Source organism: Scyliorhinus canicula, chromosome 1 (genome assembly GCF_902713615.1).
Source record: "Scyliorhinus canicula chromosome 1, sScyCan1.1, whole genome shotgun sequence".
Lineage (NCBI taxonomy): Eukaryota > Metazoa > Chordata > Chondrichthyes > Carcharhiniformes > Scyliorhinidae > Scyliorhinus > Scyliorhinus canicula.
Window position 1 is genome coordinate 217,283,264 of NC_052146.1, and position 18,012 is coordinate 217,301,275.

An 18,012-nucleotide genomic window follows, 5' to 3' on the forward strand; every position below is an offset into this window, starting at 1 on the left:
CCCTCTATGGCAAGTCTACCGTACTTCGATAAGAAGACCAAAACTGCACACAATATTCCAGGTGAGGTCTCCCCAAGACCTCCTACAGCTGCATTAAGACAGCCTTGCTTCTGTACTCAAGTCATAGCATTTGCATTTCTGACTGCTTACTGCATCTCCATGCTTGTTTTCAGTACTAGGTCACCCAGGTCGCTTTTACGTCAACCTTCCCCAATCTATCACCACTTAAATAATACTCTGCTATTCTGTTTCTCTGTCTGAAGTGGCTAACCTGTCTACCATGCATTTGACGCTCCCTCAACTTGTCTAAATAACTTGAAGTCTCTTAACATCCATTCATTTTGCTTCTTGTGTTTGTATTCTGTGTGTTTCTCGATACTCAGACAAGGAATTTCATAGAATACCTACAGAGCAGAACGATACCATTCGGCCCATCGAGTCTGCTCGAAACCACTCTCCCATCCCATCCCCGCAACCCCATAAGCTAACCTACACATAGAAAATCCATTTCACCTGCACATATTTAGACCTTGGGAGGAAACTGGAGCACCCAGGGGAACCACACAGACACGGGGAGAACATGCAAACTCTACACAGACAGTTACCCAAGGTCGGAATCGAACCCGGGTCCCAGGCACTGTGAGGCAGCAGTTTCTTTTTTGTTTGTTCATGGAATGTGGGCTTAGCTGGCCAGGCCAGCATTTATTGCCCATCCCTGAGAGCATTTAAGAATTAACCACATTGCAGTGGGTCTGGAGTCATATGTAGGCCAGACAAGGAAAGGATGACAGATTTCCTGCCCAAAAGACATCAGTGAACCAGATGGGTTTTTATGGCAATTGACAATGGTTTCATGGTTATCATTAGACTTTTAATTCCAGATTTGTATTGAATTCAAATTCCACCATCTGCCCTGGTGGGATTTGAACTCCGGTCACCCAGAGCATTACCCTCGGTCTCTGGATTACGAGTCCAGTGACAACCACTCCGTCATTGCCTCCCCCATTCTGCAGTGCCACCGTGGCGCATGTCTTTTTTGGCCTACTGTCTACTTATTATCCAATGTATCCACACACCCCAAGGTCTCTCTGCTCCATTTAACCTTTTATAATTGAAGATATATTTACTTCCTTTTAGTTTATGCAGGATTCCAACCTAAGATTCTTTGTAGCATTATTTCATTGAATTATATTACGCCCAGTCAAAGAATGCAATAATTCTGTGATTATCTGTTGGAGGTGTTGTTTTGTACAGTTAACTCGTGTGTATTTTTTAATGTCAAATATTGACAAACTTTAAAATGTTATAGCCATCAAAATGTCCAGATCTGGGAGCAATGATGCCTTTGCCTCCAGTTCCATCTTAAAATGATGATTGAAGATGCTGGAGCATGTTTAATTCTCATGCAGATGATTTATTTTGTACTACTTTAGATGGAACAAAAGTTATGTAACTAATAATCCAATGGGAATCTATTCCAATGATATTTGAACTCTTGTTTCAAGTATAATTGTAAATTCTTTCTGGATTAAATGATTGCTGAACTCTACCTGGTTGAGTAATTCACATGCTTAGCTGATCGTAAAACTCAATTAAACTTGGTGGTGTAGACTCTACTGAATATTCTGTTTATTCTAACTGAACAATGAAAACCTTACAATTCTTGAATTGAAGCAGTGGGTAGACGTGTGTTGTGAAATTCAGAATTGGAGTGATCTATACTCCTTATTTGGCTGGTATAATGTAGCGGATGCACATTCCCTCAAATGCAAAACATGCGATTGTGCAATTTTTCAAACCATACTTTGTACTCTCAAGATCAGAGGTTTTCAAAAAGATGGCATCCAAGACCTATATATATATATATAATTTAGAGTATCCAATTCATTTTTTCTAATTAAGGGGCAATTTAGCATGGCCAATCCACCTAGCTTGCACATCTTTGGGTTGTGGGGGCGAAACCCACGCAAACACGGGGAGAAGTTGCAAACTCCACACGGACAGTGACCCAGAGCCAGGATCGAACCTGGGACCTCTGTGCTGTGAGGCCACAGTGCTAACACACTGCGCCGCCGTGCTGCCCCCAAGTCCCAAATATGTGGATTTATAAATAGAAACTAATGTTTCCAGCATTATTTCAGGTTGCTCATATTATTCCCCAAAAAAACACTTTGAACTTCTGACAATGACTCAAAGTTGACATTTTGCCTTGCTTCCATCTAGAAACAATTACGTTCTCTTTGCTGTTAATCAGTGTTTAATGACATGGTGGCACTGCTGCCTCACAGCGCCAGGGACCAGGGTTCAATTCCAGCATTGGGTGACTGTGTGGAGTTTGCGTTCTCCCCGTGTCCGTGGGTTTCCTCCGGGTGCTCCGGTTTCCTCCCACAGTCCAAAGATGTGCAGGTTTACGTGGATTGGCCATGATCAATGTGCATGATTAAGTGGGGTTACAGGGTTATAGGGGTAGGGTGGGAGTCTTGTTAGGATGCTCTATCAGAGGGTTGATGCAGACTCGAAAAATGTTTTTGTGAAATTATTTGATGAATAAATATGTGCTTAAGTGGGAATTGTACAAAGTACATCAGTTTGCAAATTGAAACATTTGAATGTGTAATCCAGCAGTTTGGTGCTACTGGCCAGCAGTTAACCCCTTTTGTCAAGGCTCTTCTACTGTATTAAACCACTTGTTAAAAGCAGGCTTGTTAGGGACACCTTGCCAAAAGTCTGAGAGCTTTTTTTTGATGTAATAATGGCGCATCGCTGGCAAATATAATACTGGAATACAGAGCGGTGTATTACTAGAAACTCAACAAGAGAGCTGTAGACTGTATCATTTTTGCAGAAGTTCCTCTATTATGCCAGGAGTAACATCATAATTCTACAGTCAATACTGCTCACCAGTTGGTTAATCAAGAAAGATTTTCCCTTTATCTCCATAATTGCTTCAGTAGGCATTACCGTATATTCTTGCTTGCTGAAGGAATATTTACTTAATTTAAAAAAAAAAGTTAACCCAATTCATTTTTTCCAATTAAAGGACAATTTAGCGTGGCCAATCCACCTACCCTGTACCCATCTTGGGTTGTGGGGCAAAACCCACGCAAACACGAGAATGTGCAAACTCCACACGGACAGTGACCCAGGCTGGGATAGACCTGGGACCTCAGCACCTTGAGGCAGCAGTGCTGACCCACTGCGCCACCGTGCCGCCCTCCTCCCTGACAAAGTTAATTGAGGCCCCACCTAATGTATATCCAAGGTTGCTGACCATCACTGGAGCATTGCAGTTCAGCCTCTGTGCTGCTGATTAGTTTGGAGAGGACTGAGAGCAGTAGCGTGTGGGTGGGTGGGGGTTGCAGGGTTTGATGTGGGGAATCAACCAGATTTCGTAGATTCATAGAATTTACAGTACATAGGAGAGCTTTGGCCCATCGAGTCTGCACCGGCCCTTGTAAAGAGCACCCGACCCAAGCCCGCACCCCCACCCTTCCCGTAACCCAGTGACCCCACCCAACCTTCTTGAACACTAAAAGCAATTTAGCATGGCCAATCCACTTAACCTGCACATCTTTGGACTGTGGTAGGAAACCGAAGCACACGGAGGAAACCCATGCAGACATGGGGAAAATGTGCAGACTCCGCACAGAAAGCTATCCATTTATCCCAGTTGCAGTGTGTGTAGGACGAGTGCTGGAGTTTAGTGTTCAGGCTGCCACAAATTGAAGAAACCCCTTGGATGATAGTCTAATCATCTGCTTGCACAGTTGTAATCTATCTTGGAATGTATTTGACCCCAAATATTTGCATACATTGTGAAGATGCATGTGAAATGGATTAAAATATTTTGGGTGGTCTTTGCTTCCTGTGAGCTCAGAAACTGAAGGTTAATGCGTTCCAGCCCACCAAGGAAGATATTGAACTGATTTTCATCCTGTCCCCTTGGGTGTCTACACTGTGCTTTCCAGAAGACATAACTGCACAGTGCAGGATGCCTTCCTCTCTTATCTTCTCACCCCTCTCCTTCCATAATTATAAAATCTTTATAGATTGATGTGATAATACCGCACTAATCTGAGTATGCATCGCAATAGCAAAGAGCTATTCCCACTTTCCCACATCCTTGCAATTCTCTCTTCCCTAAGCACTAATCCAATTCCCTCCCAAACAGTATCACTGAATCTGTATCCACCACCATAATTAACAGTGCACTCCAAATTCCAACTACTTATTGTGCTAAAAAGCTGTTTCTCATTCCTCCTCTGGTTTGCTTACCAACCACCTCAAATCTATGCCCTATGTTTACCTGACCCGTCAGCTATATGAAACAGCCTCTTCAAATCAACCAGCCTCTCCAAATCAACTCCATCTGAACCTCTCAGAGATCATAGTTAATTATCTTCCCAGCGTTCTCTTTAAGAACAACCCTTGCTCCTCCAGTCTGTCAATGCATCTGTAACCTCTTGTTTCTGCAACCATTCTAATAAACCTTTTCTCATCCCTCGCCAAAGTCTTTACTTTCTTCCTAAAGTGCAATGCCGAGAATTGGACACAACACTCCAGCTGGGGCTGAAGTAGAATTTTATGTATGTCTAGCAGGGCTTCCTGGCTTTTGTTCTCTGCCTCTATTCCTAAAGCCCAGGGTTTAAATGCTTTATTAAGTGCTTTGTTAACATATCCTGTTGTCTTCAGATATTTGAGTTCTGCACCCCCTTTACTACTAGGCCAGGTGAAATTTAGAACAGTTATCATTCCATTTACCGCACATCAAGTTGGGCTTTTGCCCATTGACTTGTTGGAGTCTCCTAAATACCAGCTATTTTGAGCCCTAAATCTACTAGATTTTTGCTCTGCACTTCCCTGAAAGTGGAAATGTAGAACAAGAAAAATAGGACCAATAGGCAATTTGCTCAAAATCTACTCCAATATTTTGGCAAGCCCCATGAGAAAATTCTATCTACCCTGGATCTATATTTGGATTTGAATCATAAATGGACAAGCCTATGGCTTCGCCAGTGATTTGTCTCATTTTCAGGCAGTGAGTAACTGAGCTTTAATCTGGGGAAGTCCAAATTCAATTTCCCTGTGTGAGTGAATTATTTTAATGGGACAAGAGATGAATTGCAGTGGGTCTTACTAACTCCAATAAAGAGAAAAAAAAGATGGAGTTCCTGCCCATGTTTGGAATTCATTGACGTGTGCAGGAAGTAGATAATGTGCACATGCACATTTGACTTGCCGTTCCTGTTTATTTTAAGAAAAGAGCATTAATGGGAGGAAAAAGAAGACATGAGAAAATGTTGGCCAAATAGATAATACACCATATTTACTGAAGCCATGACTTTATGCACGTTGTTCCCAGATTTAACTTTTTTGGTGTATACCTTGGTGTCTCCGAGGCATGAAGTTAGATTTGAACTAAACTGCTTAGGATGCTCTTGATTTGCATTGAACCAAGGCACAGCATTCATTTCAAAATCTCACCTTCAATACTAAAAATGGGAAATGCATCAGCTTGAAAAATATGCTGGCAATTTAATATTTAAAATCACTTGATTCTGCTTTCTGGGATTTTGAAATTAATAAGTACTGTGTCTTAAGAGTAGATACAAATTATAAATTTGCTGAATAAAAATCACTAAGTACAGCCCTTTCATGAGAAGAATTTGCAACATACAAAACAGTCAATTGCACCAGGAGAGTATATATCAGGCACACAAGCCAACTCCTGCATCTGCTGCCCCTTTTCTAAACTGAGACTCCAAGGGATACTAATGAGCTTGTTTCCAACTGTTTATCATCTTTTCCCCTTCTCTACCCTTTGAGCCATTAGCACCAAATGCAATGCTGATTGTTGTTTTGTTTTCCATTAGGATTTCCATTACTTTAGCTGTTTTGATCATGGCTGTCACTATAATCTTAAGTGTTTAAGCAGCAGCCTATTTGCTGAAGCAGAAATACAAAATGACAGACTTCAACTACATATTTTTAACTCTTCAAGAATATTTTCTAACCCTGAGTAGCCTTGTTTCTAATTTATAGATAACAACCAAGCTCACAGTGTATGTAAAACAATAGCATTGTGAATTTTTTTTTCTAAAAATATTTTTATTAAGGCATTTATATATAACATTAAACACAACTAAAGCCAAAAAGAGAACAAACTGGAAATCTTGTAACAAATAAATAACACCCCCACCCTCTCTCCCTCCCTTGAAGAAGTCGATAAACCGTTTCCCTCTCCAGGCAAACGCCTCCATTGACCCTCTCAAGACAAACTTGATTTTTTTTTACAGCCGAAGGATTTCCGTGAGGTCGCTCATCCACACCCCTGGCTTCGGCAGCCCTGAATCCCTCCACTCCAACAAAATCTGTCTCCGGGCTACCAGGCAGGCAAAGGCCAAAACGTCGGCCTCTCTCGCCTCCTGGGCTTCCCAGCCTTCCGACGCTCCAAATATCGCCACTTCTGGACTCGGGGCAACCTTCGCCTTCAGCACCTAGGTCATTATGTCTGCGAACCCCTGCCTAAATCCCTTCAACTTCGGGCATGCCCAAAACATGGTTCGCGGATCCTGCCTCAAAGAACCTACTCATTCTAGCCACCATCATATGTACCCTCCGGACCATTTAAGATCGATGGTCACACCGAGACACCTTCCAACCTCGGATGCTGCCGCCACTGTCCCCACACCCTCAAGGCCGCCGCCAGCACCAAACCGGGCTTGTGGAGTACCTGGCCGGCGTTAAGGCAACAGTGTCCTTAAGCTGGTGTCCTTACAAGAGACTGTCTCCATCAGCACCCATATCGACCCCATACACACTTCCTAACCGCGGCTATATTCGCTGCCCAGTAATAGTTCATTAAATTTGGTAAGGCCAACCCCCCTCCAACAGCACTTTCTTTACCCGTGGGGATTTCCCCGCCTACATAAACTCCAAAATCAAAGCATTCATTTTCCTGAAAAAGGCCTTTGGAATAAAGATCGGAAGATTCTGGGAAAACAAATAAGAGCCTCCGGAGTACCGTCATTTTCATGGTCTGCACCCGCCCAGCCAGCGACGATGGGAGCATGTCCCATCTCTTAAGATCCCCCTTCATCTGCTCCACCAACCGCGTCAAATTCAATTTGTGTAGTTGTTCCCATCCCTGCCACCTTGATGCCCAAATACCTAAAGCTTGCCCCCGCCACCTTAAATGCCAGCTCACCCAACTTCCTCTCCTGCCCCTTTGCCTGGATTTGAAAGACCTCACTCTTCCCCATGTTTAACTTGTATCCGGACAACCGGCCGAATTACTCTAATATGTTCATAATCCCCCCAATACCTCCCAGTGAAATGTAAAGCAGTACATCGTCCGCATAAGCGAGATCCCCAACTCTATCACTTTCCAACTCCTTGACGCTCTAAGCGCCATTGCCATTGGCTCTATCACCAAGGCAAAAGTAATGGGGAAAGTGGGCATCCTTGCTTTGTCCCATAATGTAGTCCGCAATACCCCAAACTCACCCGATTCGTCCTTACACTCTCTACCGGCGCCCTACTATAGCAACCGGACCTAATCCACATACCCCTGCCTGAACCCGAACTGTCCCAGTACTTCCCACAGGAATCCCCATTCGACCCGATCAAAGGCCTTCTCCACGTCCATAGCGACCTTCACATCCTATCCCTCCAAGCCCCTCTACCAGATCCTCCTCCACATTGGGGGAAACTCTAACCCATCCAGAAACTATTGCATTCCCTCTCCCCCGGCCAGGGGCTCTGATTCATATAATTCTTAAGAATTCCTCAAAAACCTCATTCACCCCCACTGGGTCCGAAAGCTTTCTTCCCCTCCCATCCTTCACCTTTCCGATGTCCTCGCCGCCTCCTGCTTCCTACGTTGGTGAGCCATCACCAACTCCCTCCTTACTGCACTTCAACAGCCCCACCCCCGTCAGCAGTCCTCCCCCCACCCCGCCCTAAACAAAACAACATTCCCATCTCCCTCTAACACTCTAATAACTGCTCACCCTCCACTGCCCTCTTGTGAACTATCTCACCCAGCTACCCTGACAGCCACTGCCCATGGCTCCAAGCATCCTACTGATTCCCCTCCCCCACCCCGCTTGCACACTTCCAGAGTGCAAATAACAATAAGAAAAAACTTGCACTCACCTTCCACTGTCCTCCAGTATCCCATCAAAGAACACCACCAAAAACAAAAAACGACCCCTGAGAGAAGAGAGGACCCCACGAAAAAAGAAAAACGACTCCTTAGCCATCACACAAAAAGAAACCGAGCAATAAAACAGAAAGGGACAGAGTGGGGTGGCACGGTAGCACAATAGTTAGCACAGTTGCTTCACAGCTCCAGGGTCCCAGGTTCGATGCCTGGCTTGGGTCACTGTCTGTGCGGAGTCCGCACGTACTCCCCGTGTCTGCGTGGGTTTCCTCCGGGTGCACCGGTTTTCTCCCACAGTGCAGTTTAGGTGGGTTGCACATGCTAAATTGACCGTAAGTGTCCAAAAAGGTTAGGCTGGGTTATAGGGATAGGGTGGAGGTGTGGGTTTAGGTCGGATGATCTTTCCAAGGGCTGGTACTGACTCGATGGGCCGAATGGCCTCCTGCACTGTAAATTCTATGATTCTATGAGTACCAACATCTACTCACACTTCCTCCAAAGTTCAATGTCCCCTCTCTCCTGCCAGTTCATTGTCCCTCAAGAACTCCATATCATCTTCCGGTGTTCCAAAATAATTCTCGCAGCCGTTGTGGGTCACCCAGAGGCGGGCTGGGTACAGCATCCCAAAACTCACCTCAAAAGAGGGTAAACTTGACACGGTTGAATCCAGGTCTCTTTTTGGCCAGTTACACACCCAGGTCCTGGTATACCCGCAGCTCGTTACCCCCCTACCCTAGGTGCATCTCTATGCCTGCCTGGCCCACTGCAAGATCTTCTCTTGTATAAGAACTGGTGCAGCCTCACCACCATCGCCCTTGGTGGCTCATTTGCCTGTGGCTTCCTCATCAGCGCCTTGTGCGCCCGATCAGCCTCCAGGGGCTAGTCGAAGGCCCCCTCCCCCATTAGCTGCAGCAACATTTTGGCTACATAAGAGCTTGCATTTGCTCCCTCGGTGCCCTCTAGCATCCCCACAATTCTCAAATTCTGTCTTGGGGAACGGTTCTCCAAATCCTTCACTTTCTCCTTGAGCCGCTTCTGGATTTCCCTCAACATCCCAATTTCGGCTGCCAATGAGGTATACTGCTCCTCGTGCACCCCCACTGTCTCCTCCACCTTCTGGATCGCCTGGCTTTGGTTCACCAGCCTCTGCTCCACATGGTCCATCCCCGCTTTCAGCGGGTCTACCACCGTTGCCAGGTTCCTGAGCCTCCCTCCCCTACTGATTGAACTTTTCGATTAGAAAGTTCACCAACTGCTCTGTTGACCTTTGGGCTGGTAGGGCCGACCACTTGCTCTCCGCCATTTTTCCCTGTGTCACACAAAGAGTTTCTTGCTCTTGCAGCTCCTTCCTTCTGAACCCATTCCTGGTCCACAAATCCACCACTAACCTCGCCAATGGAGTATAACTCCTTCACCACCTCTAGACCTTTTCCTCCTGAACATCCGCCCAGCAACAGGGAAAAAGGACCGAAAGAACCGCCTGGAGCGGGAGCTGTCAAACCGCCTGGAGCGGCAGCTGTCAAACCGCCCTGGAACGCGGCCAGCTGCCAAACCGCCTGGAGGCGGGCAGCCTGCCAAACCGCCTGGAGCGGCAGCTGCCAAACCGCCTGGAGCGGCAGCTGCCAAACCGCCTGGAGCGGCAGCTGCCAAACCGCCTGGAGCGGCAGCTGCCAAACCGCCTGGAGCGGCAGCTGCCAAACCGCCTGGAGCGGCAGCTGCCAAACCGCCTGGAGCGGCAGCTGCCAAAACCGCCTGGAGCGGCAGCTGCCAAACCGCCTGGAGCGGCAGCTGCCAAACCGCCTGGAGCGGCAGCTGCCAAACCGCCTGGAGGCGGACAGCTGCCAAACCGCCTGGAGCGGCAGCTGCCAAACCGCCTGGAGCGGCAGCTGCCAAACCCCTGCCTTGCCAAACCGCCTGGAGCGGCAGCTGCCAAACCGCCTGGAGCGGCAGCTGCCAAACCGCCTGGAGCGGCAGCTGCCAAACCGCCTGGAGCGGCAGCTGCCAAACCGCCTGGAGCGGCAGCTGCCAAACCGCCTGGAGCGGCAGCTGCCAAATGTGCGACCACTCACTCCATGGCCTCCACCGGAAGCCGAAGGTTACCGGCATTGTGAAATGTTGTTCAGGAAATTGAATATCCACCAATGGTACTTAACAAATGTCAAATGTGCTAAACTACAGGTGCCAATCTCCAACCAGTACACGTAGAAAACAATGGGACAGTTTAGCATCCTTGAATTGCATTACATTTTGCCCAGCAACAAGGGAGTTGTGCACATGCATACGAGTATGTGCACTGAATGTTGGCGAATGTGGCCTCTTTCCTGACATTTGAATGGTTTCAAAGTTCCCATCCCAATTTGCAGTGGTGGGAGATTGCATCCTAAAGTTGATCACGTACCTTCTGTTTTTTGTGTGTTCAGCTGAGTTATGTTATTGCTTTTGCATTATTAGAATCTCAAAACCAGTTTGCATTAGCATAAAAGTGATTGTGTATCTGGGTAAGTGGTTTACTATCCTGGTGTGAAATTGTAAATTGTTGTCCTTTTCTGTGGAACTATGTGATCTTTTTTCTTTGCTCTATTTTCAAAATCCATGTAAGTTTTGGTTGGGTTATAGTTGTTTACTAGTTGCTAAGTTTTAGTTTGTATGTGGTTTGAGTATTTTAATTTTGCAGCTGTATTGTGTGACTTTTGCATTTTTTTTATTGAATAAGAACAGACAGTAAATCTACTGTGACTTTAATTTTTTTCATGAATGAACTTTTTCCAATTAACGGGCAATTTAGGGGGCAGCACGGTGGCGCTGTGGTTCACACTGTTGCATCACGGCACCGAGGACCCGGTACGATCCCAGCCCCGGGTCACCGTCCGTGTGGAGATGCATATTCTCCCCGTGCCTGCGTAGGTTTCACCCCCACAACCCACAAAGATGTGCAGAGTAGGTGAATTGGGCACGCTAAATTGCCCTTTTTAAAAATACATTTAGAGTACCCAATTCTTTTTTGTTTCCAATTAAGGGGCAATTTAGCATGCCCAATTATAAATTAAATGCTATTTCATTTCAGTCATACGAATGGGTTTGAATCTATCGATGGTTATCCGCTATTATTTGAAATCACCTAACAATGTACTTAGACCCAAGGTAGATTTTTGACATTCTATGAAGCTAAACCTCAACTCACATTGGTAAGACTTCTTTTGAGATTTTTAATAAATAATGTAATGTTTTAAAGCGTGGACCTATTTAAATTTGAACAGTTTTTCAATAATAAAATGGCAGGTACTCATTTGCGCCATATTTTCATGCCCTCAAATAAACTCACTGTTCTTGCTATTTGTAGTCTGTTCAGACATTTATTGTGAGTAAATAGTCATTTAGATTTTCCTTTTTGACAGGTAGTTGGGCAAGCACATCTCTTACTCGGATTTTTAAAGAAGGAGTCTTCATATAATTCATGCCCTCTCTTCCTTTAATGGCTGCTGGCTTATGCTTCAATCAACCTGCACTGCCAATTTAACATCTGGGCACATAATTGTAGGTCATTATAATCCATTGGCACCAAACATATATGCAGTATAATTTAAACCAGCTGTCCCCAGGACCTCAAATCTGCTGCTTATCTATCTTTGTTTCTTGTGAATCCTGCTTTTGGTGTACAAAGCATATTTGCCTATTCGATTGCCATTTGGCTTCTCCCTCCTTTTATAACCACCACCCTACCTCCCCACACATTCTGATCTTATGTCAACCAGGTGTGTGCCAAAGACCCCATTTTACCTACAGCTCTGTGATCCTTCTTTATAAGATATTGACTTTTGGAGAGCATCTTTTCATTTTGGGCAGTCAGTGTTTTTTTTAAATTGAGTACATCAACTGGGTTTGATTTATTCTTTACCCTTTCACCACTCAACCATTTGATTTCTGTTTACCTTTTTTCTGCTTGCCATAAGATGTTGTAGAAGCAATTTTGCTGTAACTTGGATTATTTCAGCGGTTTTAAAGAAGTCCTCCATCTCGTCACCAGCCCCTGATGCACATCTTACATTTGTGTGTTTCTGCAGATTGTGCAGTCTGCATTGGGGTTCTGCATTCTGCTTGCTGCATTCTCTGTTTGAAGTCATCTGAGAAGTCATCTGAGTGGGTTGATTGAATTTCTGCTTTATAAATTACACTTGGTGATTCTTATTAATCCCACTCAGTTGTTGCTCCTTTATTGCCTTTTAAATAAAAAATGTCTTGTCTATTGTGGGCCATAGAGTCACTATTATCAGCAAAAATGCATTGTTGGTTTACGTGTTTATTAAAGTATGTGGTTGCATTTAAATCTGAATTAAGCTTATTTTTAATGGATTTATTATTGATAATGGATCATTCTTCTCTTCCCAAAACCATTTTAACAAGGAGCGAATTGCAATTTACTTGCCTTCTAGGTGTACATTCCTAAAGCCTTGTTATATGGTGTGCTGTCTTTAAAATGTGTTTGACAGTTAGAACAAATTCTCCCTCGACTGCTGCTATTCCACTTTGGAATATGAGGTAGTTTTAAAAAATTTGTTCAAGTTAGTTGAGATATTTCATGTCGCAAAAGTAAAAATTCAAACTTCATATTGCCACGGAATCATAGAATGCCTACAGTGCAGAAGGAGGCCATTTAGCCCATTGGGTCTGCACCGACCCTTTTAAAGAGCATCCCACCTAACCTTTTGGACACTAAGAGGTGATTTAACATAGCCAATTCACCTAACCTGCACATCTTTGGACTGTGGGAGGAAACCCATGCAGAAACGGGTGAACTCCACACAGACAGTCACCCAAGGCCAGAATTAAACCTGGGTCATTGGGACTTGAGGTTGCTATTGTCTCTAATTTGAGACTTGATCTTAAATTATGGCTCTTGATATTTAACAAGGGGTGTTGTAGCTCTTGGATTTGGAAAACTGATCAGGGCTCTTTTGGAGTTTACCTGCTGGTAATTATGGTGAAAAAAATGTCTTGGAGAAAATTAGGGGAACTGGTATCTCATTTATAAGCTTTTTAATTTGTTAGTGTGCCATCTGGATTGGTAAATAAAGGTTAACATTTCTTATCTGAGCTCTCTAAAACTTGGTGTACTTGACATTAAGCTGATGGGACATCAAATGGGAAACTACGGTTTGACACTCATCATCAGTGTCAGTGAATTAGCAGCTGTCTGCAAAACTTGAGGCTTTTTAATGCATTAAAAAAAGAATTCATTTATGAGATGTGAGCACTGCCCATCCCTTATTTCCCTTGGGAAGCTAGTGGTGGGCTGCCTTCTTGAACCACTGCAGTTTCTGAAGTGTAGGTACATCCACAGTGCTGTGAGGGAGGGAGTTCCAGGATTTTGACTCGGCGACAGTGAAGGAACGGGCGATATATTTCCAAGCCAGGATATTGATTAACTTTGAGAGGAACTTCCAGGTATCTGCTGCTCTTGTCCTTCTAGATGGTAGTGGTTGTGGGTTTGGAAGGTACTGTCTAAGGAGCCGTGGCAAGTTCCTGCAGTGCATCTTGTAGATGGTGTACACGGCTGCCACTGTTCATCGGTGATGGAGGGACTGAATGTTTGTGGAGGGGTGCCAATCAAGCTGGCTGCTTTGTCCTGGATGGTGTCAGTTGTTGGTACTGCATGCATCCAGGCAAGTGGAGATTATTCCATACACTCCTGACTTTGCCTTGCAGATTGTGGACAGACTTTGGGGAGTCAGCAAATGAGTTACCACAGAATTCCTAGTCTCTGACCTACTCTTGTAGCCACAGCATTTATATTGCTAGTTCAGTTTCTGGTCATTGGTAACCTCCATAATTCAGCGATGGTAATTGAATGTCGTGGGGTGTTGATTAAATTCTCTGTTGTTGGAGATGGTCATTGCCTGCTACTGGTGTGGTGCGCATGTTACCTGCCATTTGTCAAGCCCAAGCCTGAATGTTGCCAGTACTTGTGTTTGGACATGGACTATTTCACTATCTGAAGAGTTGCAAATGGTACTGAACATTGTGAAGTCATCAGTGAGCATCCCCACTTCTTTCTTTTAAAAAATAAATAAATTTAGAATACCCAATCATTTTTTCCAATTAAGGGGCAATTTAGCATGGCCAATCCACCTTCACTGCACATCTTTGGGTTGTGGGGGTGAAACCTACGCAGACACGGGGAGAATGTGCAAACTTCACACACAGTGACCCGGGGCAGGGATTGAACCCACGTCCTCTGTGCCGTAGGAGGCAGTGCTAGCCACTGCACCACCGTCCCACCTGTAAACGTCTTCTTTTGTGCCAGGTGTGCCTCCAACCACCGGATGGTCCCCCCCCCCCCCTCTCCCCCGCCCCCCCCCCCCCCCCCCCCCCCCCCCCCCCCCCAATGCCGATTTGCATTGATTCCAGCTTTGCTCGGTCTCCTTAATGCCAGTCTTGGTGAAATGCCACCTTGATGTCAAGGGGGAGTCACTCTCACCTCTCCTCTGGAGTTTAGTTCTTTTTTCATGTTTGTACCAAGACTGCAATGAGGTCAGGAGCTGAGTGCCCCTGGAACCAAAACTCAGCATTTGTGAGCAGGTTATTGCTAAGCTTGTGTCACTTGATAGCACTGTTGATGACCAAATTCCAATCACTTTACTGATGATTGAGAGTAAACTGATAGGGTGATAATTGGCTGGGTTGGATTTGTCCTACTTTTTGTGTACAGTGCACTGTGCCAGTGTTGTAGCTGTACTGGAACAGCTTGGCTAGGGGCACGGCAAGTTCTGGAGCACAAGTATTATCGCCAGATTATTTTCAGGGCCCATAGCAGTTGCAGTATCTAGTGTTCTGAGCCATTTCTTGATGTCTTGATATCACAGGGAGTGAATCGAATTGGTTGAAGACTCTGTGATACTGAGAACCTCCACAGGAGGCCGAGATGGATCATCCACTCGGCACTACTCCGCACTACTGGCTGAATATTGGTGCGAATACTACAGCTTTTTGCACTGATGTGTTGGGCTCCTCCATCATTTGAGGATGGAATATTTGTGGAGCCTCCTCCTGCATTGAGTTACAGTGAGTTACAGAATCATAGATTCACTACAGTACAGAAGGAGGCCATTGGGCACATTGGATATGCACCGGCCCTCTGATAGAGCACCCACACTCCTACCCTATCCCCGTAATCCCACCTATCCTTTTGGACACTAAGATGCAATTTAGCATGGCTGGTCCACCTAACCTGCATGTCTTTGGACTGTGTGAGGAAACAGAGCACCCAGAGGAAACCCACGCGTATATGGGGAGAAAGCGCAAACTACAGACAGATAGTGACCCAAGGCTGGAATTGAACTCTAGTCCCTGGCACTGTGATGCGGCCATGCTATCCACTGTGCCACCATGCCGCTGTTTAATTGTCCACCACCATTCAAGGCAGGATGGCTTGGGTCACTGCCTGTGCGGAGTCTGCATGTTCTCCTCATGTGTGCGTAGGTTTCCTCCGGGTGCTCCCGTTTCCTCCCACAATCCAAAGATGTGCAGGTTCGGTAGATTGGCCAAGATAAGTTGCCCTTAGTGTCCAAAAAGGTTAGGTGGGGTTATGGGGATAGGGTGGAGGTGTGGGCTTAAGTGGGGTGCTCTTTCCAAGAGCTGGTGCAGACTCGATGGGCCGAATGGTCTCCTGCACTGTAAATTCTGTGATTCTATGTGGCAGGACTGCAGAATTTAGATCTGATCCATTTTGATATCCTATTAAAATGTATGAATAACTCTTCCAGATACTGAATATCTGAGTAAAATAGGTTATGATATTGCAGTAGAAGAGGTGTCCTGAGAACACTGGAGGGTTGGGGAATGGGACCATTTCACGTTCTGATAAGATAAAAAGGCAACTAGCTATGATAAACTGAAAAAGTTTGCTAGATTAGACTGTGCACTCAATTGAAACTTTTAAATGGGAGATTGTGGGCAGCACGATGGCACAGTGGTTAGCATTGCTGCCTACGGTGCTGAGGACCCGGGTTCGAATCCAGGCTCTGGGTCACTGTCCGTGAGGAATTTGCACATTCTCCCCGTGTCTGCGTGGGTTTCACCCCCACAACCCAAAAGATATGCAGGATAGGTGGATTGGCCACGCTAAATTGCCCCTTAATTGGAAAAAATAATTGGGTACTCTATAAAAAAATATAAAATAAATGGGAGATTATTAGTGTACAGACTGGACAATTCCCACAATTAAGATCATTCTGTTGAAATTGTCGCTCATTGGATGAGTAGAGAAACTAAAATAACAATTCCAGGAGGCCCTTGACAAATCTAGAGCAAATAATGAACACCATTATGGAACTTTGTCCCTCCCCACCCTTCGGCCGTGGCGATAATGGCGAACACAAAAGCAAAGAAGGTGCATCTGTCCCTGAAAGCCTTTTGGGAAAAAGTGGCACTGATGAAGGCCAAACGCGACAAGTGTTTGTTGGTAGAAAAGAAGATTAATAGAGTGAAGAGAAAGCTAATCCACAAGAGGCTGAGTGCTACCACAAGGAGTACAAGCAAATGTACAGACGTGAGATCCGCCTTGCCAGAATGGCACGCAAAGCTAATAATTATTATGTTCCTGCAGAACCCAGGCTAGCTTTTGTGATTCGTACCGGGGTGTCAATGGTGTTAGTCCTAAAGTTCGTAAAGTGCTTCAGCTCCTACGACTGCATCAGATCTTCAATGGAGTGTTTGTGAAACTGAATAAGGCTTCAATCAACATGCTCCGTATTGCAGAGCCATATATTGCATGGGGATATCTAAATCTAAAATCTGTCCATGAATTAATCTACGAACGTGGCTTTGGCAAGAACAAGCAGCAGCACATTGGTCTTACTGAAAATGCATTGATTGAAAAACAGCTTGGAAAATATGGCATAATTTGTCTTGAAGATCTGACCCACAAGATCTACACAGCAGGCAAGAACTTCAAAATGGCGAACAATTTCTTGCGGCCCTTCAAGTTATCCTTGCCACGTGGTGGCCTGAACAAAAAGACAATACACTTTGTTGAGGGTGGTGATGCTGGTAACAGAGAAGACCAAATCAACAGAATGATCAGAACTTTGAACTAAGGTAAACCACAGATGTCAGATTTTCACCATATTGTGTTAAATAAATAAATTATTTACAACATGAAAAAAAAATGGAACTGAGTTCAGAAGAGAAGGAAATAACATCATACTGCAAGAGGCATATGAAGAAGATTGGCAAGAAAATGGTAAAGGAATTTATTAAAAAGAGAATAAAAATAGTTTGAGGCTAGGGCCAATGGAAAATGATTTTGCCTTGGTTTTCAGAGTTTGGGGATTAATCTCTAACTACTGGGTAGAAAAAAAGGAAGTAAGGCCTTGAGTTAAGATGAGGTGAAATTGGTCAAATTAAGTGAAATGGCATCCTATAGACTCTCTTGTCCTCCAGACATTGCAAAGCACTTCATTGATGATTCGGCATGCACTTAAACTAAATGCATATAGGAAAGGTCTGAGAAAGAACATGATATATGTTATCTGATGATTTAGTGATGGTTGAGGGAGAAATGTTGGTAAGTAAACAATCTTCAAATAATGGTATGGTTTCTTTTAACTCCACCTGTGCAGACAGATGGAACCTTGCTTTAATGCTTCAACTGAAAGATGCTGGCCCTGATGATGTGACAGTTGCCAAGTACTGCACTGAAGTGGAAATGTCGATTTCTATCCTCAAAACTCTATATTATTGTTTGTAGGGAGACAATAATCAAATTACTGAGTCACGATGATACTTTGGAACAGATCAGCAAAAGGCCACCAGATTTTTATTTGCAGGTAGCGATGACATGGAATGTTTGA

At 44.7% G+C, this 18,012-nt stretch overlaps 1 pseudogene; it reads left to right on the forward strand.

Annotated features, from left to right (window-relative positions):
- The first annotated feature begins 16,592 nt into the window (after positions 1-16,592).
- On the forward strand, positions 16,593-17,257 carry LOC119971735 (annotated as a pseudogene).
- Positions 17,258-18,012: the final 755 nt, after the last annotated feature.